The sequence below is a fragment of the Eubalaena glacialis genome, chromosome 14, assembly GCF_028564815.1.
Source record: "Eubalaena glacialis isolate mEubGla1 chromosome 14, mEubGla1.1.hap2.+ XY, whole genome shotgun sequence".
Classification (NCBI taxonomy): domain Eukaryota; kingdom Metazoa; phylum Chordata; class Mammalia; order Artiodactyla; family Balaenidae; genus Eubalaena; species Eubalaena glacialis.
In genome coordinates this window covers 29603647-29620540 of record NC_083729.1, presented here as the reverse complement: position 1 = coordinate 29620540, position 16894 = coordinate 29603647, and the positions used below count along the sequence as shown (strand labels likewise).

Sequence of the window (16894 nt, the reverse complement as noted above, 5' to 3'; positions counted from 1 at the left end):
TGGCAGGACCAGAAGAAGATGGAAATTTTGGTTGGGTATCAATGTTAGTATGTTGAGAAATGTAGGCTGAGGTTTGGGTGAACTCTGGGGTGAATCTTGAAGTAATCATGCAGAATAGACACTGAGCATTCACTCTGAGTGAATTTACTAGTTCTGTTCACACATGTGTTTTGTGCATCTGTTGTGTAAGCCACACTAGAGTTGACATTATGGGAAAAAACGGAAGCAAATGAGATATGTGTCTTGTCCTTGTTTTAGTCAGTATGGTCAAGATGTAACCTGGTACCTCACAGGTACTTACATTTTTTTTTTTTTATTTTAGTTAATTTATTTATTTTTGGCTGTGTTGGGTCTTCGTTTCTGTGCGAGGGCTTTCTCTAGTTGCGGCGAGCGGGGGCCACTCTTCATCGCAGTGCACGGGCCTCTCACTGTCGCGGCCTCTCTTGTTGCGGAGCACAGGCTCCAGACGTGCAGGCTCAGTAGTTGTGACTCACGGGCCCAGTTGCTCCGCGGCATGTGGGATCTTCCCAGGCCAGGGCTCGAACCCGTGTCCCCTGCATTGGCAGGCAGATCCTCAACCACTGTGCCACCAGGGAAGCCCCCTTACATATATTTTGACTGTCTTTTTTTGTGTCCTGGTCACAGTTGGGATACTGGAACCAGCTCATATGGCACAAGAGCTGTTTGTTAGCATCTCTTCCCAACTCTATGTGATGACATGTTAGAAGCTTGAAATTGACCATGATGGTAGTATTTTCATCACAGGTGGAATTTTTGGATTAGTGATTATCTAGAGGATATGAATGGCTCTTTATTATTTTTCCTATGAAAAGTGGAAGCGTTGTTTTTCTTTCTATCCTTAGAAAGGGTTCCTTTCATAAGTGCATGCAAACTGGGTCTTGGCCCACCACCTCTTAGGTTAGACATTCAGGGTCATTTTATATCTGCAATTTCAGATACACTAATTTGCTAACTTTGAGATTAGAGCAGGAATAACCTCAGTGCTCTGTTAATGCCAATTACCTCTGAAACAGCCAGACTAAAGACAGATAAGAGTCCCCTGATGACTGATTAAAATATGGTATCCTGAAAGTTAAATGTCTAGTTTGAGCGCAGATGTAGCACAAAGATTTGTTATCTGAATTGACTCAGATTGAATGCTAACATTGGGAAAACTCACAAGGAATAATATAATTGTTATACTCCCCCAGTAGGAATAAAAAAGAAAGAACTTCATACTTCTGGGGCATGTTAAAGTCAAGAAAATTGGGATTGAAATCTTTTGTGATGAGCTTTTAAGTCATAAAACTTACTAATAAGGGGGCAGAAGTCAAAATAGCAGCACTAAGGATGTAATTAAAATTTCTGTGATGATACCCCCTTAGTCTAATGTTACCATTTGATTTGTACTTTTCAAATAGTGTTATTTATAACTTACAATTTTCATAAGAGAGCAAAAGAACTTTCTGTGGTGGGCTCATTTCGTTTTGGTCAATGCTTCTGTCTCCTGGTGCCATCTAGAATTTGGATAAGGACCTATTTTTAAGGCATAAAATTGGAAAAGATTTCAAGAGATTAGAAAATGATTGATCTAATGGAATTGATATCAGACTTGGCGGCAGGCTTTAAACATCCAGTTTTGTTTTAATTAATGAAATATCAACATATGGATAACTTTGAGGAATGGAATAAAGAATCAGGAAAGGCATATTTGAATTGTCACTTGTTTAAGCTATATCATAAATGCTAAAATGTAGGAAATAGCTGTATTCCTTGAAGGTTATAAAAATATCAAATGAATTTATTTTTTAAGTTAACGTTGTATTTTAAATTATTTGTTTATTTTTATTGAAGTATAGTTGATTTACAATATTTACAGTATTATATTAGTTTCAGGTGTACAACATGATTCAAAATTTTTATAGATTTACTCCATTTAAAGTTACTATAAAATATTGGCTATATTCCCTGTGCTGTACAATATATCCTTGTAGCTTATTTATTTTACACATAGGAGTTTGTACCTCTTAGTTCCTTACCCCTATCTTGCCCCTCCTTCCTACCTTCTCCCCACTGATAACCACTAGTTTGTTCTTTATATCAGTGAGTCTGTTTCAGAGTATAGTTTGCTCCTGTTCAAGACCTAGAGGTCAAGTCTGTCTCCTTTAGATCACAGGTTTACTTAAATTATAGCCCCAGGTAGTTTTCACCTGCAGGGTTTTTTTTTTTTTTTTTCAGGCTCCTCTCACAGTTAATTGGACCCTCATTCCAGTCTCAGCTTTAAGCAGTGAGGCTTAGTTTGGTCTATCACTCATGAGGCACTTCTGTTCTTTTATTCACCAGAATCTAAGACAACTGGCTACTTCTGCTAATTTCTACTCCTGAACTCTGAAGCACCAGAAATTCTTTAATATATTATAGTTATATAATATGCAAAAATTTGTGTATTATATGGAACCATATATATATGAATCTGTAGCACTTAGCTTCTAGCAGAGTGCATGACATTAAGTAGCCACATATTAAATACTTATAAGGTTGAAGTTGATTGACTATATCATGAACTTGGTTACTAATTTATCATAGTAAAATTTTAAGCTATTATAATGTTTTTCCAAATGAGGTTTTCTTTGTTAAGCATTGTAATTCTGTGTTTAGCTAAAATTATACTGAAGCAAGTTTATTTTCATGAAAATAAATGTACTTTTATGTTGGCAATCCAAACTCCATTCTTTGGCTTTAAATGAATCAAAATGATTGTACTAGATTTTCAAGATCTTAAACAAGGTCTGAAAGAATCAACAAAGATACTAAATAGCACACTTACAGGATAAAATTTCCTTTCGGGAAAACATAAAATAAAAATTATTTTTTTAAGGAAGTCATCTGATAATTTTACACTAATGTGTTCATAGTTGGTGATCAAACTTGTGGAAATGTTCTGGAAACCTCAAAAATATGGTAAACAACATACTATTTATCTGAAAGTTAAAGGAGGTCATGTCAGAAAAAGAAAATACTTGTGAAGCCATAAGCTTTGCACATAGAGTTGCTCTTAATGGTCTAATATTAATTTAAAGCAAATTTAATTTAAACTTTGAACATATGGACTGTTATTTAATAAATTTTAGAAAAAATAGATTAAAAGAATTGAGGAAAGGAAGGTAGTGGGAGATAAGGAAGCTCATAATAGCCTTTGACTCTCAAAAATAATTTGTGGTGCATGTTTTTATGTTAAATGAATGAATCAGTGGAAACAATATGTTTATATTGATACCATCAGAAAAAGAGCAAGTGCTTCCAATACAATCACAAATACAGAATACTCAATTAGAAACTCCATATGCCGAGAGTCATGAGAACATCACTGTATTAAAACCAAGTATGCTATCATATTTGTTTTCTGAGACTGCCATAACAATTAAACACAAACTTGGTGACTTAAAAGGACAGTTTATTTTCTCACAGTTCTGAAGGCTGGAAGTTGGGCAGGGCTGAACTCCCTCTAGAGCTGCTAGGAGAGATTCTGTTCCTTGCCTCTTTCAGCTTCTAGTGCCTATTGGCATTCCTTGGCTTGTGGCTGCATCATTTCACATCACCTCCTTCTCTGTGTGTCTCTAAACTCCATCTGCCTCTCTCTTATAAGAATACTTGTGATGGCATTTTGTGTTTACCCAGATAATCCAGGATAACCTCCTTTATTCAAGATTCTTAACTTAGTCACACCTTTTGCCCTATAAAGTAATATTCACTCTTTTGCCATGTAAGGTACTATTCACAGATTTTAGGGATTAGGACGTTGTATTGATTTGCTAGTGCTGCCATTACAAAATACCACAGATTTGGTAACTTAAACAATAGAAGTTTATTGTTTCACAGTCCCAGAGGCTAGCAGCCTGAGATCAAGGTGTTGGCAGGTTTGATGTCTCCCAAGGCTCCCTCTTTGGCTTGTAGACTACCCCCTTCTCATTGTGTCCTCATGTGTTCTTTCCTCTCTGCACATGTGCCCCTGGTGTCTCTTTGTGTGTCCAAATTTCCTAGTCAGTTTGGCTCACCCTAAAGGCCTCATTTTAACTTAATTTCCTCCTTAAAGACCTTATCTCCACATACAGTCACATTCTGACATACTGGGAGTTAAGGCTTCAATGTGTTAATGTGGGGGGCACAATTCAGCCCATGCCATACATGAACATATATTTTTTGGGCCACCATTCAGCCCATTACAAATGTGTAACTTTTGATTGAAATCATAAGGGAAAAAAGCTAAATATAATTTATTATGCTCCATTCACCAATGCAGACAAATGTAATACATTTACGAGGTGGTCTCATTAATATAGTTAAAATTTCATGGATAAAGAACTCTATCCGGAGTTTCGGACAATTAACTAGAAAAATCACTTACACGGAACAGTCATTTCTCAATGAGGCAAGATTAAATGTTAGCATATTGCAAAATCTCACACTGATATTTATTTGGGAATATAAAGAAAGTTTCCCCTTTCATTTATGGATTTATAGATACACTTGTGAAGATTACAATAGAAAAGAATTTCATTTATGGATTTATAGATACACTTGTGAAGATTACAATAGAAAAGAATTCTCCCTTGGCTAAAGGAAAACATGTAATTTAAGTTGAGGTGTAATTTATACTATACGCTGCAATTGCCCGACTTTAATGAGAAAATAAAGTAAATTCCAATATACTTTCCTGGGAATCATTCCAGCTGTCAATAATCTGTTGCAGTGGATGCCAGAAAGTGGCTGTTCATAGAAAGATGGCCCAAAGTCCACATCTATACACACAAATGGGTTACTTTCATAGTAGCATTATCTTTGATTACAAAGAAAGTGAACTAATGTTATTATATATATTTGCAGAGATCTATCATGCACGTACCATGTACATGCTACCAGGACATCTAAGAACATAAAAATTACAAATATAAAAAATCATACCAATATAGCAGAAGGAGTAACACTCCCAAACTCATTCTGTGAGACCACCATCACCCTGATACCAAAACCAGACAAAGATGTCACAAAGAAAGAAAACTACAGGCGAATATCACTGATGAACATAGATGCAAAAATCGTCAACAAAATACAAGCAAACAGAATCCAATAGCACAGATCCAACAGATCCAATCCTAAAGGATCATATACCATGATCAAGTGGGGTTTATCCCAGGAATGCAAGGATTCTTCAATATACGCAAATCATCAATGTGATACACCATATTAACAAATTGAAGGAGAAAAACCATATGATCATCTCAATAGATGCAGAAAAAGCTTTCGACAAAATTCAACACCCATTTATGATAAAAACCTTCCAGAAAGTAGGCATAGAGGGAACTTACCTCAACATAATAAAGGCCATATATGACAAACCCACAACCAACATCGTCCTCAATGGTGAAAAACTGAAACCATTTTCACTAAGATCAGGAACAAGACAAGGTTGTCCACTCTCACCACTATTATTCAATATAGTTTTGGAAGTTTTAGCCACAGCAGTCAGAGAAGAAAAGGAAATAAAAGGAATCCAAATCAGAAAAGAAGAAGTAAAGCTGTCACTGTTTGCAGATGACATGATACTATACATAGAGAATCCTAAAGACTCTACCAGAAAACTCCTAGAGCTAATCAATGAATTTGGTAAAGTAGCAGGATACAAAATTAATGCACAGAAATCTCTTGCATTCCTATACACTAATGATGAAAACTCTGAAAGAGAAATTAAGGTAACACTCCCATTTACCACTGCAACAAAAAGAATGAAATACCTAGGAATAAATCTGCCTAAGGAGACAAAAGACCTGTATGCAGAAAACTATAAGACACTGATGAAAGAAACTAAAGATGATACAAACAGATGGAGAGATATACCATGTTCTTGGATTGGAAGAATCAACATTGTGAAAAGGACTCTACTACCCAAAGCAATCTACAGATTCAATGCAATCCCAATCAAACTACCACTGTCATTTTTCACAGAACTAGAACAAAAAATTTCACAATTTGTATGGAAACACAAAAGACCCCAAATAGCCAAAGCAATCTTGAGAAAGAAAAATGGAGCTGGAGGAATCAGGCTCCCTGACTTAAGGCTATACTACAAAGCTACAGTAATCAAGACAGTCTGGTACTGGCACAAAAACAGAAATATAGATCAGTGGAACAGGATAGGAAGCCCAGAGATAAATGCACATATGGTCACCTTATTTTTGATAAAGGAGGCAAGAATATACAATGGAGAAGAGACAGCCTCTTCAATAAGTGGTGTTGGGAAAACTGGACAGCTACATGTAAAAGAATGAAATTAGAACACTCCCTAACACCATACACCAAAATAAACTGAAAATGGATTAAAGACCTAAATGTAAGGCCAGACACCATCAATCTCTTAGAGGAAAACATAGGCAGGACACTCTATGACATAAATCACAGCAAGATCCTTTTTGACCCACCTCCTAGAGAAATGGAAATAAAAACAAAAATAAACAAATGGGACCTAATGAAACTTAAAAGCTTTTGCACAGCAAAGGAAACCATAAACAAGTCGAAAAGACAACCCTCAGAATGGGAGAAAATATTTGCAAACGAAGCAACCGACAAAGGATTAATCTCCAAAATTTACAAGCAGCTCATGCAGCTCAATATCAAAAAAACCCAAACAACCCAATCCAAAAATGGGCAAAAGACCTAAATAGACATTTCTCCGAAGAAGATATACAGATTGCCAACAAACACATGAAAGAATGCTCAACATCACTAATCATGAGAGAAATGCAAATCAAAACTACAATGAGGTATCACCTGACACCAGTCAGAATGGCCATCCTCAAAAAATCTACAAACAGTAAATGCTGGAGAGGGTGTGGAGAAAAGGGAACCCTCTTGCACTGTTGGTGGGAATGTACATAGTGGATGTAAATTGATATATCCACTATGGAGAACAGTATGGAGGTTCCTTAAAAAACTAAAAGTAGAACTACCATATGACCCAGCAATCCCACTACTAGGCATATACCCTGAGAAAACCAGAACTCAAAAAGAGTCATGTACCACAATGTTCATTGCAGCTCTATTTACAATAGCCAGGACATGGAAGCAACCTACGTGTCCATCAACAGATGAATGGATAAAGAAGATGTGGCACATATATACAGTGGAATATTACTCAGCCATAAAAAGAAAGGAAATTGTGTTCTTTGTAGTGAGGTGGATGGACCTAGAGACTGTCATACAGAGTGAAGTAAGTCCGAAAGAGAAAAACAAATACCGTATACTAACACATATGTATGGAATAATAAAAAAAAAAAGGTTCTGAAGAACCTAGGGGCAGGACAGGAATAAAGACGCAGATGTAGAGAATGGACTTGAGGACACGGGGAGGGGGAAGAGTAACCTGGGACAAAGTGAGAGAGCGGCATGGACATATATACACTACCAAATGTAAAATAGATAGCTAGTGGGAAGCAGCCACATAGCACAGGGAGACCAGCTCCGTGCTTTGTCACCACCTAGAGGGGTGGGACAGGGAGGGTGGCAGGGAGACGCAAGAGGGAGGAGATATGGGATATATGTATACGTATAACCGATTCACTTGGTTTTAAAGCAGAAACTGGTGCACCATTGTAAAGCAATTATACTCCAATAAAGATGTTAAAAAAAAATCATACCAATTTTATAGAAGGTCCTTGTCTTTGTACTTTGTTTCCTTTATATTCATTTATTCTTGCTCCAGACCTCAGGCTCTTCTGTACTGTGTATATGTAGTAGTTCCACTTTCCTTTTCATTTCTAATCTGTATGGTTCTTCTATTTACCTTCAGAATTATGGACACAGGCTTGGGCTTCAAGTTATAGAACAAACTCATTGTGTCAGGGGTTTCAGAATTCATGATAATTTAAACATGTACTGGGTTGAAGAATGTCCCCAACCCCCAAATGTCTACCTGGAACCTCAGATTATAACCTTATTTGGAAATAAAGTCTTTGCAGGTGTAATTGATTAAATCAACATGCAATCATACTGGATTAGGGTAAGTTCAATGACTGGGGTCCTTATAAGAAGAATAAACAGAGGTACAGACACACTGGAGAGAAGGCCATGTGAAGACTGAGGCAGAGATCTGAGTGATGGATCTACAAGTCAAGGAATATGAAGGATTGACAGCAACTATAGGAATCATTCTTCCCTAGAGCCTTTGGAGGGATGATGGTCCTGGTGATGCCTTGATTTCAGACTTCTAGCTTCTAGAACTGTGAGACCAATCAATTTCTGTTTTAAGCCACTCAGTTTGTGGTAGTTTTATATAGGACACCTAGAAAACTAATATAGAACATGAACATGATAATTTGAACCTATGAAGAAAGTGTACTCCAGATAAAATTTATTAGAGAGATGAATCTAGACAAAATATAATTAGTATTATGCCGAAGTAGAAGCATTCTTTTTGTAACATTTTTGTCAGATGGTCACCTAGCCCCATCCAGAGATGAAGGGCTGCATTTTGGGGAAGCTCTAATTGTTAGAATTTTTGTTAGTGACCTAACATCTGCCTTCCTATACTTCCACTGATTCTAGTTGTGCTCTCGAGTTAAAACTCTTGACCCCTTTTTTGATGTAGTTTGAAATATTTTCAAAGTCTTCAATTGCCCCTTAACTTGTTCTTTTCTTTGTTAATCAGTTCAGTCTCTTCCAATATATGAAATGGATTCTCCGCTCCTAACCATTATGTTTTTCCTCCCCTGTGTATACCTTATTTTGGTAAACATTCTTCTGAGGATCAAATACATTTTTTCTGACTAGTTTGACTAGACCAGTGAAGCCTGGAACTAATTCTTTCTGTAATTTGGGCATAAAAGTTTTATCTTGAAGCCTAAGGTGAAATTCAAAGTTTTTAACCTGCACCTTATATACTTGGTTAATTAATCTTTTATTATACAATTAATACATGAATATACATTATTTTGGTAAAAGTTTCACACCATAGATGAATATATAAAATAAAATAAGAGAAACCCTTCTTCTCAACCCTCCCTCCTAAACACTCATCCCTAGAGAGTAAGCATTCAAAAATTTAGGCCCTTATTTTATGTGTTTAAATACACACACACACATATATATATTTGTGTGTGTATATATATATGTATATACACATCTGTAGTTGTATAAAAATAGGGTATTGCTTTGTGTATTTTCTACATCTCAATTTATTCCTTTGTACTTTTCTCAGTTAAATGGTTTGCCTGGAGCATTTTAAAACCACATATATTGCCATTGCAGTTTTGTTACTAAATTCAAGATTTTGATACTGAATGCAAGACATTTAAAAATGTCATCTTTTTATGTTTTTATATTGTGTCAATCAATACCATTTAGTGCTTGCTTCGGCAGCACATATACTAAAATTGGAACAATACAGAGAAGATTAGCGTGACCCCTGTACAAGGATGACACACAAATTCGTGAATCGTTCCATGTTTTTTTAACAATAACCAGGTCATGGAAGCAACCTAAATGTCCACCAACAGAGTAGTGGATAAAGAAGATGTAGTACATATATACAATGGAATGTTACTCAGTCATAAAAAGGAATGAAATTGGGTCATTTGTAGAGACATGGATGGACCTAGAGACTGTCATACAGACTGAAGTAGGTCAGAAAGAGAAAAACAGATATCATATATTAACACATATATGTGGAATCTGAAAAAATTCGTATAGATGACCTTATTTACAAAGCAGAAACAGAGACAGATGTAGAGAACAAATGTATGGATACCAAGGGGGAAGGAGGGATGGGATGAACTGGGAGATTGGGATTGACATATATACACTATTGATGCTGTGTATAAAATGGATAACTAATGAGAACCTACTGTGTAGCACAGGGAACTCTACTCAGTGCTCTGTGGTGACCTAAATGAGAAGGAAATCCAAAAAAGAGGTGATATATGTGTATGAATAGCTGATTCACTTTGCTGTACAGTATGAACTAACACAATATTATAAAGCAACTGTACTCCAATTAAAAAAAAATCAATACCATTTAAAATTTTAACTTGTATGTCTAACATATTGGTTATCTCTTTCAGTTTTGTGCTTGTTAAATTTGAAAAGCACACTTTCCTACTCTTTGCATAGGTCACTGCAAAAAATATTGACCAGAATTAGACCAAGGGTAGTTACCCTGTTAGAGATTTACTTTAGGTAGTACTGCATCATTCATCAATATTATTAACATGCAATTATTTAAATAGTGGCTAATCTGGGTACCATGCAGTTTGTTGTATCGGCTCAGGTTTTGAGATAATGTGATTTTTATGCTTCTGGCCTCTGGTCTGAGGCTAGTACAGAAAGAGGTCTATTTGTGTTCTTCTTTCTCAAAATAGAAGACCTGGAACCAAAAAACACAACCACTTAAATGCCACAGCAAATTGTGAAAAGTCTAGTTAGTTTCACAAATCTTTACCTGTGACTTGCTAAAGTCAAATTAGGAAGAAGGCAAGGGCAAATGTAATACAATTTTAGTTTATAAAAAATGGTTAAAAATTTGAAAAAGCAGGCATATTTTCTCTAACATAATAATTATGGGAAAATCTCTCTAGTAGTAATGTCTCAAAATTTGCTTCTTAAACCATTCAAGAAGATTATTTTTATACCTGCCTTCTGGAGTGATTTATTTTTGAAGGGTGGTAAATTATATATTTATATGTTTGTTACCCGAACAATGAACAGTTTCTCCACGCCGCGTTTTGCTGCCAAATTAATTTATGTAGTAATAGATAAACTTTCTGTGTCAGTTAGGAATCCTTGTTGAAGGATCAGACCCTGACTGGGGTATTTACTGGAATGATACTAGTGGGGAGGGAAATATTCATGAGAAGGGGGCAGGTGGTAGGTAGGTAGGGGTGCTGTCTAAAGAGTCAGGAGCATAGCAAGCTGTCCACAGCCAGAGTGACCAGAAGCAGCCATGAATGATCGCCAACTGCACCTCTCTCTTCACACCCTCCTCGGGATGGGATTCAGTGTCTTGAGAGTTGGCTTCTGATTGGCCAAGCTTACATCATGAACTTTCTCCCAGCTATATCCTGGAGAAGAATCTGTTCCTCTTTTCTTTCATAGTGGGAAACAGAAGCATGATTGTATTAATTTTCCAGGGCTGCAGTAACAAAATACCACAGACTGCGTGGCTTAAGCAACAGAAATTTATTTTCTTGCAGTTCTAGAGGCTAGAAATCCAACATTGAGGTGTCAGGAGGGTAGGTTCCTTCTGAGGGCTGTGACGGAAGAATCTTTTCCAGGCCTCTTTCCTTGGTTTGTAGACGGCCAGCTTCTCCATGTATCTTCAATTAGTCTCCCCTCTATACGTGTCTGTGTCTAAATGTCCTCTTACAAAGACAGCATCATATTGGATTAGGGCTCACTCTAATGATGCTATTTTAATTTATATCTTTAAAGACCCTATCTCCAAATATAGTTATACTCTAGAGTACTAGGAATTAAGACATCAACACATGAATTTGTGTGGGTGTGTGTCGGAGGGGCACAATTCAGCTTATAACACTGGCATTGCTCTTCCATTGACACAGTACAATGGGCAGGAGAAGTAACTTTCCCAGAATAAAAACTGGGTTGCTCTTACAAAGAGGAATGGCTTCGGAGCAGCTAAAAAATGATAAAACATCATTCTACATTTTTTTTTTTTGTAACCATATTTATGGAAGTTAATTTTTATTTTTTTAAATTGCAAGAAAATACTATGTACAGAAAACTTGAAAATCTAAAAAAAATCAACCACATATAATATTCAGGGTTGGTAAAGGTACAAGAAAATGAACATGTCCTCTCTGCTGGTGGGAATGCAGGCTTTTATACACCTTGCTATCATTCTGCTTTTATACACTGCTGAAGTGGAGTTGTGTCACTTAAATCTCTCTTCAAGAAAAAATTTGCTATTCAGCTGCAAGGAGTGCAGTTAGCAGACAATTTCCTGCTGTTATTGGCTTCAGCTTTCAAGCTATGGCTCTGCTCTTTTCGGGCAGCCTCCAGCCAATGAGTGAGCATGGCAGGGGCTACTAGGGCCTGGCCATTTCTGTCCAACCCTGACCTCCTCTAATAGGCACTCTTTGCTTCGGAGCTGCCTTTTAGTTTGTCTAAGACTTGGTCAAATCTACATAGTGATCTGAGCTTTGTTTTCTCGCTGTCTTTAGTTTTCATAATTCTTTGTTACTCTGTTCATGGGTTTGCAAATCTTTGTACTTTTCAATGATGTAAACCCTGTGGTTTTAATGTAATATTTGCTTTCTTTCGCTATCTTATCCTTAATGACATCATGGAAATTTTGTTGTATATTTTTCTGAAATCGGTTAAATTATATTTTGGCAGTTCACTATCTTCAAGCCTAATTTGGGACTCCTTAATTTAGTGACTCATTTAAGGCCCAGATAGAAAGTAGGGGAGAGAGATAGAGACAGAAAACAGGGAGATGTCTCCCTCTGAGTATTTGTATGGTAGAATATAAAACTGAGTGACTATTGGTGACCATGGTCTGTGTTATGAACTTACGAGCAGAAGAAGGACTGCAGTTAGAAAGAAGAGTCAAGCAGATAGAGAAAAGTAGACTGAGAGAGGGAGAGTCTGTTCTGGCTCCTTACAGAAGGACTAAAGGACTCTTTGGTCCGGTCTGGGATAGGGCATCCAGTCCCAGGTCCATTTCTGAGTCTAGGCTGATCTTCACTCTGGGTTTGGTGCAACCCTCTAGAAGTCTTCTAATGAATTCCCTTGACTTTGCATATATTAGTTTAAATTGGGTTGCCATGTTTTGCAACTCAGAAAGTTTTCACTATCACAGAGCGTCAGCACTTTGCATAATAACATAATAGGCACTCAGAAAATTTTAGTAAAATCTACATCTTGTTGCATTTTTTAGGTCTTTCAACTATGTCTTCTTGGTGGTCACAAAACTTCTTTTATTGTTTGAATTTATACACTCTGAAGCTGTAGATATGTGATAATGCTAAGTGCAGTGTTCTGCAATCTGTTGTCACTTATGAAATATTACTTAGCAAAAATAATAACAGGGGTGGGGGGGGAGAGAGACTATTGGACTACTATTGGACTAAAGGAAAAAATTTCCTCTTCATTAAAGAATCAGATTTTAGGTAAAGAATTTTTGTTTATCTGAAGATTTCATTTTCCAGTTATTCTTTGGTAGGGCAAGGTTTTAGGTTTACAGTGGGGCAGGGGAACTAGACAGAAACAGCTTCCCTAACTGAGCTCTGAATCTGTACATAGACCAGCAGAGAAATTGTCAATGGAGTTGACAACTGTCAATGGAGTTTAAACTATCTGAGAAGGAGGGTGGCATTCTTTTATTTGGATAAGGTCCCTAGGTCACCTGAGAACATGGGTTTCTTCATGTAGTCCCAAAATGGGACGTAATATTCCACAGAGAACGCTAGAGGCAAAAATTCAGAGGGATTAAAGTTGGTAGACGTGGATGAGTCTGTACTTACAATGATCTAATGGTCCAACTATACTGAAACCTCTAGGTCTCTGAGGATAAAAGTGCTTAGTTTGACCTCAGGCACCATGATAGCATCTTCTGTCCTAGGTAGCAATCCAGGGTATCTTTCCTTCCCTAGCCAATATCATGCTAGATTTCCTCTTCACTAAGAGATGAGTTTTGATTTTTGCCCTACTTTTTCCAGGTGTTTCACACTCATATGCTGATCTGGAGCCTTCATGTTGATCCCCGAGGGCAGACCTCATCTTCAGTATGATTTAGGGGATTGACTGGAAGTCCATGCTCTGACCATAGGTCTTGGAGTCACCTTCCAAGTTCTCTGAGATGGCTCCTCAGCATCTTGGCAGCAACATCTTATCCTTTTTAATCTTGCCACTCTCTGCAACAAGGCATAGGGGTCCTGAACTTGTTCTCCCGATCATTTTCTTGCCATTAGGAAATGAGTGAGCTCTGCCTTTCTGCCTTTTTTCAGCTGTTGTTTTTAATGATTCCCGACTTCCTCTCTGATCCTGGAACCTGTGAGTGGAAAATGTAAGACTATGAAGAATACAAGCTGGTGGTGTTTTCCAAGTGTGTGTGCAGGCTGTATTTCATCTATTAATTCATGATGATGGTGCCCACAAGGGCCAGAGGGATCTTCACATTATCTCCAAGCCCTTTTAACAGCTGACAAAAACCAGATCTTATAATTAACAAAGAAGATAGGGTTTTCCATATATAGCCCATGCAGCTCATACCCAGGGCCTGTGAGATTTCTGATGGGATTATCTCTCAATTATTATAATGAAGCTACGTGGTTAATGCTGTCACTTGGACATTGATAGAAAAAAAATGTGTGCTTGACTAGACTCTTAAGTGTAATATCTAAGACAAGATAAATTGCAAGCAAATCTTACTAATTCTTGATTACCTATTAATGGAAGAGAACAAGTAGATGGTTTATTTTGGAAGAAAGTGAGTAACACATCATTCTGCAGTGCCAATAGCTCATACAAGCAATGGGGAAGAGTGGTGGACACAGGGCTTTGGAGATCCTTTCCTCTGACTTTCAGTGCCAGTTCTGACCGTTTCTGATGGTGTGACTAAACCCCTCTAAACTGGTAATAGTCTTACCTATCTCATAAGGTTTTTTTGCTAGAATTACATGTGATAATACCTATAATTTAAAGATATTTATAGTATTACATTATAAATCCAAATAGTTGTAAAAACATCTTGCATATTGTTTGGTGCCTGATAGAGGGTAATTTATTCATAAAAACTTCTTGAGCACCTACACTATATACAGGCAGTTTGCTAGTACGGGGGATGAGAGGACAGATAAGTCAAAGTTCTTGCTTCCAGAAGGTTACAGTCTAATCAGAGAGAAAGATATATAAATAGACATTTTTAGTGCAATGTGGTGAGGGCAATCACAGAGAAAGACATAAGGAAGTTAGAAGCACAGAGGAGAGACGTGTAACAAGGCTGGAGGTGGAGGTGGGATCAGGGAAGGCTCTGGGAATAAATGCCTGAGCTGACAGTGAGCCAGAAAATAATGAATAAAGATGAGATATATACATTTTCAAGATGATATCACATTCAATATATATGAGTTTACTTTTTATTTTCTTTAATTCACATTGAATCACCAACATTTTTCATATTTTTGGTCAATTATTGGTGGTTCCAGGACTGAATTTGTTGGTGTTAGGGAAGGAGGAACCAAATTTATGGACCATTGTGGGTTTATAATTGCATATTAAAATTTTTCACATTGGTCTTTAAAAGACCAGCCACCAAAAGACTAAGAAGAAAAAAATAAGACTAGAAAGACATTAAAAGTGGGAAATATCAGGTGTTATGAAATTAGACTCTGGGAAGTATAAACTGGAGGGAAAATTAAGGCAGTAAATATTACTGGTATGTCTACATGTTTTAATCTTGCTTTCTTGAGGTGGAAGCTGCCTGGCAACAGAGACACCACTAGGCCCACTCTCCACAACTGGTCAGCCCTTTAAGGCTGGAGTTGTTGAGATCAGGGGTTACAGTTTAGGCCCTCCCTGGTTTAGAGCAGTTTAGGGATTATTTATAACTAAGTACTTTAAAGTCCTGGGACAGGCAGAACCCAGAAGACTCAAGGCAGAGCTCTGGGAGTTGGTTAATAATATGCAGCTTTGTTGCCAGTTAAACAGATTTTTGTGGACTAACCTTGGAACTTTACCATCTTTATAACTTTTGACAATGGGTAAATTCATTCTAACTACCAACAGGCATTCAGAACACAATCCAGCCATAAGATAGAGTAACTTAACCGTGTCTTTTTCAAGCCTTGAGGTAAGTCTGTGGAAGTCTGGAGTTTGTACCTAAAATTCATAAATGCCATTTAGTGATTGTTTCTTCATTTTTGTGCTCTGTTGTTAATACATTTCCTGAGTATTGCATCTCTAGAATCCTCTCAGTGCCTTTTCAATTAACAATTTGGTTGAATAAAAAATCAAGTAGCATTTATGGGATTAAGTGTATAGGGCATTTTGCTGAGTAGGTTTATAAAATAGAGTTCTGAATTTCAAGATGCTTGCACCATAATATCATTCCAAGAACAAACCAACACTTGGGCCAGGCCTTCAGGAAATCCAAACATCTGGATTAAAAAATATGTCAGGAACAATCAATCATCCAGTTTTGTCAACATGATGCCAAAGACCTAGATTATTGAAAAGATTTCCAACCAGATGTTATGTAGTCTGTGGATGTACCTAGAATCAAAACTGAAAACACAGGCCAAAGGAATAACATGCATCAACAGTTTTCCATTTGAGTCCATTGCATATATTTTTGCTTTTTGAGCTGGAACAAGGAGAAAGTTAAGTTCAGAATCTATGCAGATGATGGAGGTTTTTTTCCTTACAGTGACCTGTAAGATAGTCATTAAAGAATAAGTAAAGAATATTTAAATAGTATGTTGAAAACATACTAGGTGCTAGCAGAAAACAACATAGAATTTTGGCTGACTCTATGTAGACTATTTATTTGGAATTGTACAAACTGAGAAGCATTTAGTCTTTTTTACAGGAAACAAATGGAATTTTTTTGGTTTTGTTTTAGTTTAAAAAAGCTCTATTTTTGAAATGTTTTAAAATAAATGTATTTATTTTATAATAAAGCAAAAATACTTTTAAGTGCTAACAGCTACCATTTATTGAGCACTTACTAAGTGGCTTGCTCTGTACTAAGTACATTTCCTGAAATAAACTCAGGAAATATGTACTGTTGTTATCCTTCTCTTGCAGATTAGAAAACTGAGGCACTGAGAAGTTCAATAATTACTCAAGACTTCACAACTCTTAGATAGTAGAGTTGGGATTT

At 36.8% G+C, this 16894-nt stretch overlaps 1 non-coding gene across 1 annotated transcript; it reads left to right on the top strand.

Moving 5' to 3' along the window:
* The first annotated feature begins 9395 nt into the window (after window positions 1-9395).
* On the top strand, window positions 9396-9502 carry LOC133074851 (U6 spliceosomal RNA). The gene has a single exon (XR_009697258.1). It is a non-coding gene; the product is annotated as a U6 spliceosomal RNA (small nuclear RNA).
* The last annotated feature ends 7392 nt before the right edge of the window (window positions 9503-16894 follow it).